Source organism: Otolemur garnettii, unplaced genomic scaffold (assembly GCF_000181295.1).
Source record: "Otolemur garnettii isolate 467f Iridium unplaced genomic scaffold, OtoGar3 scaffold00004, whole genome shotgun sequence".
Classification (NCBI taxonomy): domain Eukaryota; kingdom Metazoa; phylum Chordata; class Mammalia; order Primates; family Galagidae; genus Otolemur; species Otolemur garnettii.
The window spans coordinates 17,607,892-17,621,124 of NW_003852399.1; the positions used below are offsets into that span (position 1 = coordinate 17,607,892).

The 13,233-nt window shown below is 35.4% G+C and overlaps 1 pseudogene; it reads left to right on the top strand.

The window, feature by feature from the left end:
- Positions 1–10,972: 10,972 nt before the first annotated feature.
- Positions 10,973–11,067, top strand: LOC111728050 (annotated as a pseudogene).
- Positions 11,068–13,233: the final 2,166 nt, after the last annotated feature.

A 13,233-nucleotide genomic window follows, 5' to 3' on the forward strand; every position in this document is an offset into this window, starting at 1 on the left:
TACATTCATTCACCTTGCCCCAGCGGAAGGGACTGTGTCCATTCATTAATACATTCTGTCCATTCATTAATACATTCATTCACCTTGCCCCCGGGAAGGGACTATGTCCATTCATTAGTACATTCATTCACCTTGCCCCAGCGGAAGAAACTATGTCGGTTCATTAGTACATTCATTCACCTTGCCCCAGTGGAAGGAACTGTGTCTATTCATTAGTACATTCATTCACCTTGCCCCAGAGGAAGTGACTATGTCCATTCATTAGTACATTCATTCACCTTGCCCCAGCTGAAGGGACTATGTCCATTCATTAGTACATTCATTGCCCTTGCCCCAGCAGAAGGAACTGTGTCCATTCATTAGTACATTCATTCCCCTTGCCCCCGCGGAAGGAACTACGTCCATTCATTAGTACATTCATTCAACTTGCTCCAGAGGAAGGGACTATGTCCATTCATTAATACATTCATTCACCTTGCCCCAGTGGAAGGAACTATGTCCATTCATTAGTACATTCATTCACCTTGCCCCCGCGGTAGAGAATGTGTCGGTTCACTTGCGGGCCTCATATAGAAGGAACCCATGCACCTATATACACTGCTAGAGGGAGAGAGAGACAGAGGAAAAAAAAACGGAGACAGCTTTTTTCTCCCAACTAGGGTTTTCTCTCCCTACCAGGAACTTTAGTGTTTTTGTATTCTTTTCTATCAATAAATTCTGTCTTGCCACTGATCTGTGGTCCGCGGATTTATTCTTTAAATCACCGAGTCTAAAAACCTGAAAGTCTAGTGTCAGTTTGATCAATGCTTTCCCAAAGATCCTTTGAAAAGACATTCCATAAAATAAAGCTGTACTTTTGAAACATGATAGAAAGTTCCTAGAAGTCTATCAGAAATTCAACAAGAGTAAATACCTGGAAATTTTCCCGCTTCAGCCCAATAATTAATTTTAGGTAAAAAAGAAATACACTGGCTCCCTTTTGTTACAGAGGTCACTGGTAATGATTTCCTCCCCCCACAGCAGTCTCTAATATTCCCTTCTTAATAATTTGGTCACTTTCTCTTCCTTTCAATGTGCTTTACAAGTTACATATGCAGGTTCCCATCCATGGGGCTTTGAGAATTACATCATGTATCCAAAATCCATTATCTCAAACTCTGATCAGCAAAAGGCAGAAATGTGGAGTCATGGCCATATAAATAGTTGCTGACGCTGTGAAGTGGACAACATCAGAGAAAGAGAAAGGCTGATAGACAGACAGCAAATGCCACCAATGAAGGAAGAATGTTGCTAGTGGAAAAGGGAAAAAGAAAGAGAGCATGGCATTTTGAAAGATAAGCAATGTGAAAGTTTTGGTAATTACAATTGCCCTGCATGGCCCAATTCTGTGGATTTCAATTAGGATGAGGGTTGAGTCATTCACACTGAGATTAAGCGATGGAGAGGACTGACGACGAAGGTGGATTGAGTACACGGGGAAGGGAAACAGAGAAAAGTGTTCTGAGTCAAAGAATGAATGTGAATTTAAGAAAGTTAATTAGTGTGTTTAAAATATTCTGAAAAGATTAGCTGTGCAAGAATGTAGAGCTAAATTACGGAAACTCAAAGTGATATGGATGGAAAGATGTTTGATTTTGTTTGGTTTAGAAGGCTGTACTAATATGGAAGACTTGTGAATAGATTTAATGATCAGGAGATAGAATCGACAGGGGAAAAGGAGGTTAAAGATACATAAGAATAAAAAGGCGCTTCAGACAGAAAAACAGCATTACAGAAGTCACAAATATGGGGCAAGGAAAGTGAGGATGGGTGTGTATAAAAAATGAGCCCTGGTGTTGTGCAAAATAAGTTTAAAGACCTCACTCTTAATAGATTTCCTTTACACAGTACAATTAGAGGTTTTTTAAACATAAAGACTATGTACTTTTAGCAGTAATATCATAAGTATAATTTAAGTATGGAAAGCCGTGCTTTGTTTCTTCTTCCCCTTCAATTACTAACGATCCTACCAATCACGTATTTAGTAGCATACTCCATCTTATGGATATTAATAAAGAAATTAGTTTCCATTACAGAGGTGTGTGCCTTGTAACATTGTAACTAGAGAAAGACGTTCTCTGAAAGCTGACAGAGCAGTAACGTTTTATTGTAGAAATAATATATCCCATTCAAATATATGTTATTAAAACCTTTTACTGAAAGTATTTTGAGGCCTGTTAATCCGTATTCACTGCTATAGCTGGGCTGTGGGTGGTGTGACTGGGGTTGTGTGTAACAGTGTTTTTTGGGACCAGAGGATCACAGGACCCTCCTCCCATTCCACTTGGTCACAAGATTATTGTCTCTGAGAGACCCATCTAAAAATGAGCTCTAATTGGTGAATTAAGGAACAAAGAGTGATAATTACCCAGCTGCAGGCTAACTTAGTGCTTCCCCACCCTCATTTCCTACAACCAAATATTAGTAAAGGAATTAAAGATATTCTGAAATTTGTGATATATTCTATCACATTGGCAAGTTTATATAAAAGAATAGATTAAAAACTCTATTTTTAAACCATAAAATCATCTTATCTTTTAACTAGTTTTATAACTTTATATATATTTCCCCACTAATAATATGTATGTATGTACATATATATAGAGAGAGAAGAAAATTTCTACAAAATAATTTTCCTTTCTCAAATATTTAGCTGATGAATAATTAAGTATGAAGAATATTTCAAAAAGAAAAAGGAATATTTCCATCAATTTCTACTCAGTGTAGCTCTTCAACAACTCTATTCGTAACTGAAAACACAAAGTCAATTCCCAAAGGTATTTCAGAACTTATCCTTCTCTTTTAATTATTTATTATTTTAAAAAATACTGTATTCAACATACTTGACAATGCATAAGGATAACAAAATGAATAGAATATATTTTTACACTTTGCTGAATACATTATTGCCTTTCATTTTACCTGGAAGAAAGGGATCTAGGTCCGTCTTTCACTTAAAAAGAACTATTTTTTTCAAGGCCATTACGTGTTTTCTAAAGCATTCAAGCATTCGAACTCCTAGGAAATGAGTCCCCCTTATTTGTATGAAATGAGAACCATAATAATAATTTGTGAATTTGAAGATAAAGATATAGTATGTCGATGCTTATGTGGGGGGGGGGACATTATTAAAATATTCTGCTTCATAAGATGACTAGAATTGGGGATGGACGTTGGCCACGGAAAAGGAAAGGTCTCAGATACACGACAAGAGACGAGCCTAGGAACGCAAATAGGCAGCGAAAAATTATCTTCCTTAGGGAATGTATGAGAAATTTCTAGAAAGAGCGACATCTCACACAGCTTCACAGTTCTTTCTCGCACTATGTGGTAATGGCTTTGTTCTGCTACCTACCCTTTAGGACGTTCTGCCACATAAAACTACCTGGTGACAGGATATATTTGTGGGAATGAAAGAAATATGACAAAATCTAGCAAAAGAACAACACTCCATGTGGAAGTTAAAGCAGAAAAAAGCAGCTATATAGGCTTACTCATCAATAAAAATGATGGAGACCGCTTGTCCCCCATCTAAGAGAAGAATGCACCCATTGGGGTGGACGATAGGTGTTGCGATGCTACATGACTTCTGTAGAAATACTAGTGATGCCCAATTTGTCTGATAGTCAGAAAAGCCTGAAATGTGACTGAAAGAGCAGACCAGAGACAATATAGACCCTTTGTGATCATTTGATCATTTGCATTTCCCTGAGGTCTGAAAAGTACGAGAAGTCACATGAAAAAAGTTTAAAATCATCAAGTCAAATCACAATAAAAATGCAAATACACTTACAAAGTGTTAACCAAGTAAAAAGGCGGGTAAGTGAGAAGGTTTAAGCAGTGTCCTCTTCAAGAAGAGGGAAACTTTGGAAGGGGGTGGTGAGGAAAAAAGAAAAGACCTGAGAAGAGGTTGCTTCTGCTTCCCAAGCCAAGAATTGTATGTTCCAAAGCGAATGGGGACATAGAGATGGTGAGTTATTAATCTACAGTCTCCAACAATTTGCTTAGATCGTAAGAAACACCCAATATGTAAGAGTAAACAAAAGCTATCTTTCTAACATGAATATTTAAGGCATAAATATTTAAAATATATTTTGGAAAGTGAGAAAGACTCTGGGAGGCATCACAACATTCTTGGAAGTTTCATTGTGGAACAATATGGTAAATTTCCTATATATTAATTCACTTGACTGTTTAGTAGACACTATTTGCCAAACTGTTGGAGAAGTAGCCGTGCATAAGACATATCCTATTTTGCCTTCATAGAGCTTATTTATATTCTGGATGAGAAGAAAAACAGTAAAAATGCCTGTTGCTCCGTACTTTAGTTACGACTGCCTAACCAGTTACCCAGAAAAGGAGTGGCTTACAGCAACAACAAACATCATTCTAACATTTGCGCAGGACTGAAGCGATACAAAGGTTTGAGGTTGAAGTCATCTGAGAGCTCACTTGTTCACAAGCTTAATGTTTGATGTTGGCTGTCAATTGAAACTTTTCTGAAACTGTCAGTTGGAAAAAATATATACAGCGTTTTTTATGCCCTGAGCTTCCCCAGACCATTATGTGCGGGTTTTTGAGCACTAGAAACCAAAGGAGGGGTGGGTAGAGAGAGAGAAAGAGAATCTGAAAGGTGCTTTTAGATCTGGCCTTGCGCTCACACAGCATCAGCTCCTTCAGCACATTCCAGCCATGGGAGTAGTCATAATCTCCCACCCAGATGCAAAAGCAGGGGAAATAATAGACTCTACTCCTTACCACGGAATGTGCAGTGGTTCTAAGAGAGAATTTCTTATCAGACATATGACTGTGGTGATTTTGGGATATGGAACACAACTGCCACAGTCTGTTATTTCAGTTTCCCTCACAGTTTGATAATAAAAACTGGAAAAGATTATTCATACTATATATTTATTTATTTAAATTTTCATATGAATTTTTTTTCTGCCACCTTATGATTCTTATTACTTTGAATCATTATTAAACTTGTAAACTTCTATATCCCACTGGCCTTTAACTTAATAATTTGAATGCCACATTAAAAGTTGTTATTGTTGGGAATCTGGTGAAAAAAACACTGTGTTACACTTATTAGTTCATAACATTAAATGTCACATCAAAAGTTAATATTGTTGCGAGTCCAGTGAAATATGATATATTAAACTTATTAGCTTGTAATATTTAATTTTTATTTGAGAGAATACAGTACTTTTTCAAGTTATTTTTAGGATGAGCTTATGATTTGCTCATAAGCTTATTAATTTGTTTAGAAAAAAACATGAATACACTGTGTCCTTTACCCACAATGCACTCCGATGAGAATAATCATTTTACTTCATTTTATGTCATTTAATATAAAACAACATTGATTAGGTATAAGTAAAAAAAGCTTTGCCGTAAGTAAGTATTCCATGACATATAATACGGTTCTAACATTCAGGTGTTATAGTCAATGGTAGAAATTGTTTATCCCTTAAAAATGTTAGAGATAGCTCCAGGTGAAGCACATAATGAAAAAGTATAATTGTGAAATACTTTTAAAAACTGTTAGAAAAATGCAAAGTCTACGCTGCTTTTGTTCATATTGAAGTTAAGAGTACATTGGAACAGAAAGGGTCATTGTTGAAGGGATTACACTAGTCAAAATGACATCATCAAGCCTACACTTCATCATTTTTTTAAAGGTTAGGAGGCGAAAGATTATCTCTGCTCTTTGAAAATGTCAAATAAAATGTTACTTTTCCAAAGTGTGAAGCACTGTTAATCTAAACGTCTCAAGGACAAATGATAGTAGAGAAATAAATTTAATAAATAGTATTAATCACAAATTAGAATATATTTCTAGAATGTCGGGATCTTTAGAAGAAAGTTTCAAGTAGGTTGAAAACCCACAAGTCTTATTCTTAGACGCATTAACTATAATTTGAAAACACTGAAAGGCTTAGAAATGCAAATAAGATAATGAAACTTAAAGAAGCAAAGAGTAGAATGGTGGATGGAGGTGGGAGAAATGGGAAGAGTAAATTTCAAAAATTCTCCTCACCAAAAATGGTAATTATTTGCGGTAATTAATGTGCTAATTATTTTGATTTAGTTATACCATATAGTATAAATTATATCAATTTTATCACAAAATATATGCAAATATAATTTTTCAATTTACAATGAAAAATAAAAATTTATAACATGAAGTAAAGAAAAAAATTTTCTCAAACGGAAATAATAGACTTAATTAAATGAACACAATTTGCAATAATACGAACTGACATACAAACTGGATAAAGAACAGGAGACTAGAGCGCAGTCTCCACGCGACTAGGTATCACTTAAACTACGTCCCTGTACTTCAGTTTCTTTCTTTAAAAAATAATGTTTTTCGTGGACTACATGGAAAGGTTGCTGTGAAGTAATGCTAGTTTGTTGCTAATAATTTTAAGTTAAGTTCACATTAAGTTTGGGGAAGTTTCCCATGCGTATAGATATCCTTACATGCATTATCAATCTTTTTCACATGTGCCAGTGTAGTAATAACATCAAGTCTCAAAAGTGGAATTAACAAATACAAAATGTGTGCATTTTTAATATAGAAAGATGTTCAATGTATAGTTTATAGTTTGTGATATTGGTTGAACGGCTACTCCTGTTTTCTCAAAAAGAATCAAATAAGCTGGGCGATGCCTGTGGCTCAGTGGGTAGGGCGATGGCACCATATACAGAGGATGGTGGGTTCAAACCCTGCCTCAGCCAAACTGCAACAAAAAACAGCTGGGCATTGTGGTGGGTGCCTGTAGTCCCAGCTACTTAGGAGGCTGAGGCAAGAGAATCACCTAAGTCCAGGAGATTGCTAGGCTGTGATGCCACAGCACTGTACCAAGGGTGATAAAGACTCTGTCTCTAAAAAAAAAGTAATCAAATAAGATAAAACAATATTTTCAGTTTCCTAAGATTAAAAAAGGCATAAGAAATATTAGAGGTGTTTTGTATGTTATTTTCTTCTTATTATTTTTCCCTTTTGAATTACTGATATCTGGAAAAATGTAACATATACACCTCTACTCACTAATGAACACCGACACATCAAAAGTGGTATAAATTCATACATATACCATGTACGACCTCTATTCTTAATAAATATATCTCACATGATATGTTCCTCTCACGTGACATACTTTTCTTCAAAACTTGTAGAAATCATTGTGAAAATAACATACAAGATTTATTATCTGCTATACTTCAATCCCAGTAGCTTATTCTCATTTTTTAGGCAATTAAAGTACACGTACAAATTGCTATCAAGCGTATATGTAGGATAATTTTAAAATTATTTTAATTTATTTTTTGTGTTTTTTTTAGTTTTTAAAATATGCTTAATAATTGTACATATTTATGGGGATTTTTAACATTAAAAATACACCACAGATGGCTCAGCGCCTGTAGCTCAGCAGCCATATACACTGGAGCTGGTAGGTTCAAATCCAGCCCAGGCTGGCCAAACAACAATGACAACTACAACCAAAAAATAGCCAGGCATTGTGGTGGGCACCTGTAGTCCCAGCTATTTGGGAAGCTGAAGCAAGAGAATTTCTTGAGCACAAGAGTTTGAGGTTGCTGTGAGCTGTGACGTCACAGCACTCTACCCAGGGTGAAAGAGTGAGACTCTGTCTCAAAAAAAAAAAAAAAAATACACCACGGACTTTGAGTTTCAAGCCTGACATGCAAAAAGCGTAGGAGATATCACTCCCCACAAGAAGACAAAAGTCAAGCAAACTGAAGATCTACAACGCTTCTTAGTCTCTTCAGAAAATAGACGACATGAAACAACTTTCTGCTCTGAAAACTACAGCTATAGATAGGCTAACATAGGACATGAACATATTAATTTATACTCAGACATATCTTCTCCGTAGCAAGACCTTCCTTGAGAGGATGTCTCATTAGAATGAATCTTCTAAGTGTTCCAAGCCCTTCATGTATCTGAATGTTTACATCTCCAGCAAGACCAAGAAAGTTTCCTCAAGAAGATGTGCGTACTTCTTGCTTTTCTCCTTCCCCCTTAAGGATATGTATAATTCTCAAGTTTAGTTGTCTTATACAATCCCACAGTTCTTAAAGTTTTTGTTCATTGTTTTTTCTTTCTTCTTCATTTTTGAAGATGATATCCTTTTGTTTCAATAGCCTTTTCTTCAAGTTTGGAAATTCTCTCTTCCACTCAATGTAGTCTATGTTTTGAAGTTCCCTAATGGACTCTTTCATTTCCAGAAGTTCTATTATGTTTTTACTTAAAATATCTCTTTGGTGAATGATTGCTTCATGTCCTGAAAGTTTTTTGTGGGGAGGATGGGGAAGACTTCTTTGTGTTAGGTTTCAATTTTGTTATCAATATGATAGAGTTTGTTGTCATCCATATTTTGAATTCCATATCTGACATTTCAGAACTTCCTTCGTGGTTGAGGACCAACCGTGGCGGGGGCGTCTTGTGTAATCCTTTGGGGTGTTGAAGGAGTCCGCTTTGGTCACGTAGCATTCTTGTGCTTGTTCTTTCTCATCCTGAATCTCTTTCCTAGGCCCAACGCCAATAGTTTCCTACTATATCTCTTCTATAAATGTCCTCAATGTTAAACCCTGTGGCGTCACCAGAAGTAAAGAAAATGTATTTTTTATATATATTTTTTATTAAATCATAGCTGTGTACATTAATGCATTTATGGGGTACAATGTGCTGCTTTTATATACAATTTGAAAAACTTACAACAAACTGGTTAACATTGCCTTCACCATACTTTCTTAATTATTGTGTTAGGACATTTATACTCTACACTTGACAGATTTAAATACGGATATCTTCCCCTAAATATATCAAGTGCTAACCCTGCTAACTAAATCTTCCTGAAGGTCATTCTCAATTATTTTGTTTTGCATATTTTCTGTACTTTAGTTCAACTCTTCTCTCTTCTTCTTTCCCCTTCTCTCATCCACCCCCCTCCTCCTTTCCCTTTCTCTCTTTTTATGCACACATACAAGACATCTTTCTCTTTGTTGAAGCATTTTGCAGCAAAGGGCAGACTGTTATTTGGTCATTTACTGGGTAGATCATCCCCCACATAGCTCCTGATGTTCAGTCTTATTGCTAGTCAATAGCAATAATTATTTGTCCTTATGAAGAGCTTTATTCAAGTTAAGTATGTGGTGGTTCTTGCTAATGAGATATATGGCAATTATGAAAATATTGTGTGTGTATGAGGTGGTGCCCAGAGATATTTTTCTTCTAGAGTGTTAGTAGATATCCTTTGCTTAATTGCCTTCCCTCCTGTTTAGCTGTTGTTTTCATGCCATAATGTCTGAAGCTTTGGCAGCCACTCTGTCATTAGAGGACAGGTTTGTGGTTAAAAGCTCGCAATGTGGATAGAGGAATGGATGTGTGGAAGGTTCTTAGAGATCCTGCTGACATTGTTACGATAATACACAAACCCTGGCCTCTAAGAATTGGTCAAGCTTCTCATGATTTTAGCCATTGCAAATCAGATAATTTTGCCAAAATTCCACACTTGGCACAGGTTTTTACTAGAATGAACTGGTTTAGAGGCAAGACAAACTTTATTTAGATACTGTTGAACAAAAAACTGGAGTAAAAAATATATTAATAACTATTCTTTCTATTTTTATAAAAGAAAAAATGAGGCTCAGTGCCTGTAGCACAATGGTTATAACAACAGCCACATACACCAAAGTTGGCAGGTTTGAACCCAGCCCGGGCCAGCTAAAACAACAATGACCACTGCAACAAAAAATAGCTGGCCTCTGTGGCAAGTGCCTGTAGTCCTGGCTACTTGGGAGGCTGAGGCAAGAGAATCGCTTAAGCCCAGGAGTTTGAGGTTGTTCTGAGCTGTGACGGCACGACACTCTACTGAAGGAGATATAGTGGGACTCTGTCTCAAAAAAAAAAAAAGAAAAGAGAAGAAAAGAAAAGAAAAAGAAAGAAGGAAAAGACAAAATGAGTATACAACTCTACTATTCAGACATAAAAGCCAAAGGGAACTTAGAAAAAGAAGGGAAAGAATGACTCGATACCCTAAAAAATCTTCATCCTAATTTTTCATTTTACTGGCTCTGACAGGGTCCTGAAAATTTGGTAGAGAAAGAGATTACTGGAGATAGAATAGAAGCTGTTAAAGGAAAATGCATGTCCAAGTATCAGATTGTTCAATTTTTGCTGCATGAAGGTTTTTAGATTTCTTCCTGCTGATACACTGCTTACCTTAGAACTGACACAGCGCTCCTATCTGATATAATGTCCCAAACTTACATTTGCCTGAAGATAAATGATATTAAAAAGTAAACTTTATACTACCATTTCCTTTCCTCCTCCATTTGCAGTATTGATTTTAATACTAACTCATACAGTTTGACTATCACATGCCCTTCATGTGTGGGCGTATGGGTGACACTGACTAAGATTTGAAAAGTACAAAGGACATGCTCATAATTGAAAAACGTTCCCCATGAAATCAATGTTTATAAAGTATTCAGGAATATTATCTAATCGTTTCTTATAATATTGCTGCTGCAACAACATCTGGTCAGTGAAAAGTAAACCACGAAAGATAGAAAGATAATGCAAAGTGGTCCCCACTGGTGGCAGTGTCTCCGCTGTGCTCAAAGACATGTCATCATTACTGATGTTTAAAAGGCATATGTAAGAAACACTTAATGTGTTTGGGTTAGTCTTGATGACAGATTGTCATGTAAGTCTATCTTCCACGTGATTTCTCCTCCAAGTACATGTTTCTGAGAGACAGATGCTTCAGGTATTTTAGGACTTAAAATTGAATGGGTTGCTATTTTTTTGTTGCGAGTAGTGTTTCCAGAATGATGCGTAAGTGTTCAGCATAGCTAATGTGATGGGAGTCTCTAAAATGATAACTATGTGCCTTGATTTTGTTTACAAAGAAATGAACTACGACACAGAGAAGATTAGCATGGCCCCTGCACAAGGATGACACACAAATTCATGAAGCCTCCGTAAAAAGAAAAAAAAGAAAGAAATGAACTTGGTGGCATCAGTTTCTTAAAATAGGCAAAATGTCATAGGACTTTAGTGATTTTTGTTGGGAAATATAGACAGTAGGAGTTAGAACGAGTTGCTCTTAGGAAAATTGGAGAACTTCACAATCTGTTACTTATAGGAATTACTGATTACTATTTCTACCTGTGTTTGCCTTACTTATTTACAATGAATCATAAATTCATGACCTTAATTAAAGGTCATAAATTCTTGACCTTAATTAAAATGAGTCAAATTGATACCTTATCCTGACAATTTACTTAAAATAACTTTGAATGTATTGCTTCTTGATTGTCATGATTATTTAAACTTTCAGTATTTTTCCCATATAGTTTGCTTGATCTATCCACATGTTAACAAAGATTTAATCATCATGTCTGTCCCTACTGATTTCTGCTCATTCTAGACATCTTTTCTAGACAGGATAAGTGGCCTTTTTGGAAGGCCTTCTCCATAATGCCATAATTCCTCTGAAATATCACATTATAAATCTAATTTAAGTGTTTAGCTCTGAGAAATCAGTGCACTAAACTTTCTATCATCATTGTATTCTCACTGCACTAGATAAAAATGTAGTACTTTAATTAAAAGGATTAAGCATGTGATACTTTATTTTTACCATTGAGTATTAGAAAACAGGTTTACTTCTAGCAAGACTCACTACTCAATTTTCTCTCTATATAGTTTTAAACTATGTGTTATATTCGTGTTGTGTAGCCACCATAAAAAACTACCACAAAGTTAGCATCTTCAAACAACACAAATTTATTATCTGATAGCTCTGTAGGTCAGAAGTCTTAAATTCAGGTGATTAGCAACATTAGTTCTATCTGAAAACTTTATTGACTTAAAAAAATTGACATGTAGAATTGTACATTTTTATCATATATAATGTGATGTTTTAAAGTACATACACATTATGTAATGGTTGAAGCTAGTGAATTAAAAATTGCATTAGACCCCATAGTTATCATCTTTTGTGGTGAAAGCCTGTGAGACCTACTATCTACATTTCCAGAATATCATTGAAAACTAGTGATACATTCCATTCTTCATTAACTTTGGACGTTATTACTGACCATACAGGTTTTAGGGATTGGGAAGGGGGCATGTTTGGGGGCCCATTATTCTGCTGCCCACACTGCTTAAATTTACGTCCTTTGTTTTGTTTAACCTTGTTTTTCCGGTTGAAACTTCTGTAAATGTTTTCCATGTGTATAAATTAAAAACAGCTTTTATTTTCATGCAGTAAAACCATTCATATATAAGTTCTTACTATAAGATTTCCAATGTCCATTTACGGGGTCCACCAAATATCCTAATTTTTTAAAGTCCACATATCTTCATTCCAAATAGGAGTGTACCTTTTCCTCTGTTACAAATATACAATAAATCCTGAAAACAAATGTGGACTGGAGGTCTTAGTGTCAACTAGAGAAATTCAATATATCTATCCTTTAAGGTACCAAAGGATATTTTATTAAATATAAATATAATAGTGACTAACACTGTTGCTGAAATTTTAAAAAGACAGCTAGTCCTCAGAATAACTGGAGCCAGGAAAGTGAACAAAACCACGACTTTATACTTCTCATTTCTGCTATTTTCTTTGAATTCACTTCATTGTTTTCAGTTACTAAGAATTTCTCCTTACAATGAAAAATGTATCCCTTGAAGCTATTTAAATTTTGCATCTTACAACTTGACTGCTGAAAAGAGCTTTACCATATATTCTTTGGACAAGTCTAATAATCCTACACCAAAACCTCTGACCACATTTGGTTTGGTCATCCAAGTGTGCAGGAATTGAAGGCAAAAGTCAGTGCCAATGTCACGTTGAATTGACAATATGATGCCTTAGTGCAACAGAGACCCGCAATTTCTAAAAATACTAACTGGGAAAGATGTTCCACCAACAATTAAAACACAATGTAAAGGATATTCAATATGTTACAATAAATACATGAATGATTAGTATGTTTTTGCTTTAAATAATTTTTAGATTACGTCTTGATGTTGTCAATAGTTTTATATCATGTCCTGCGATTTCTCACTATCATCAATAATAAAGAGAATAAAATATTCATCTTCTTAGATACAGGTTTTGATGAAAATTCTTTTTCATCAAAGCC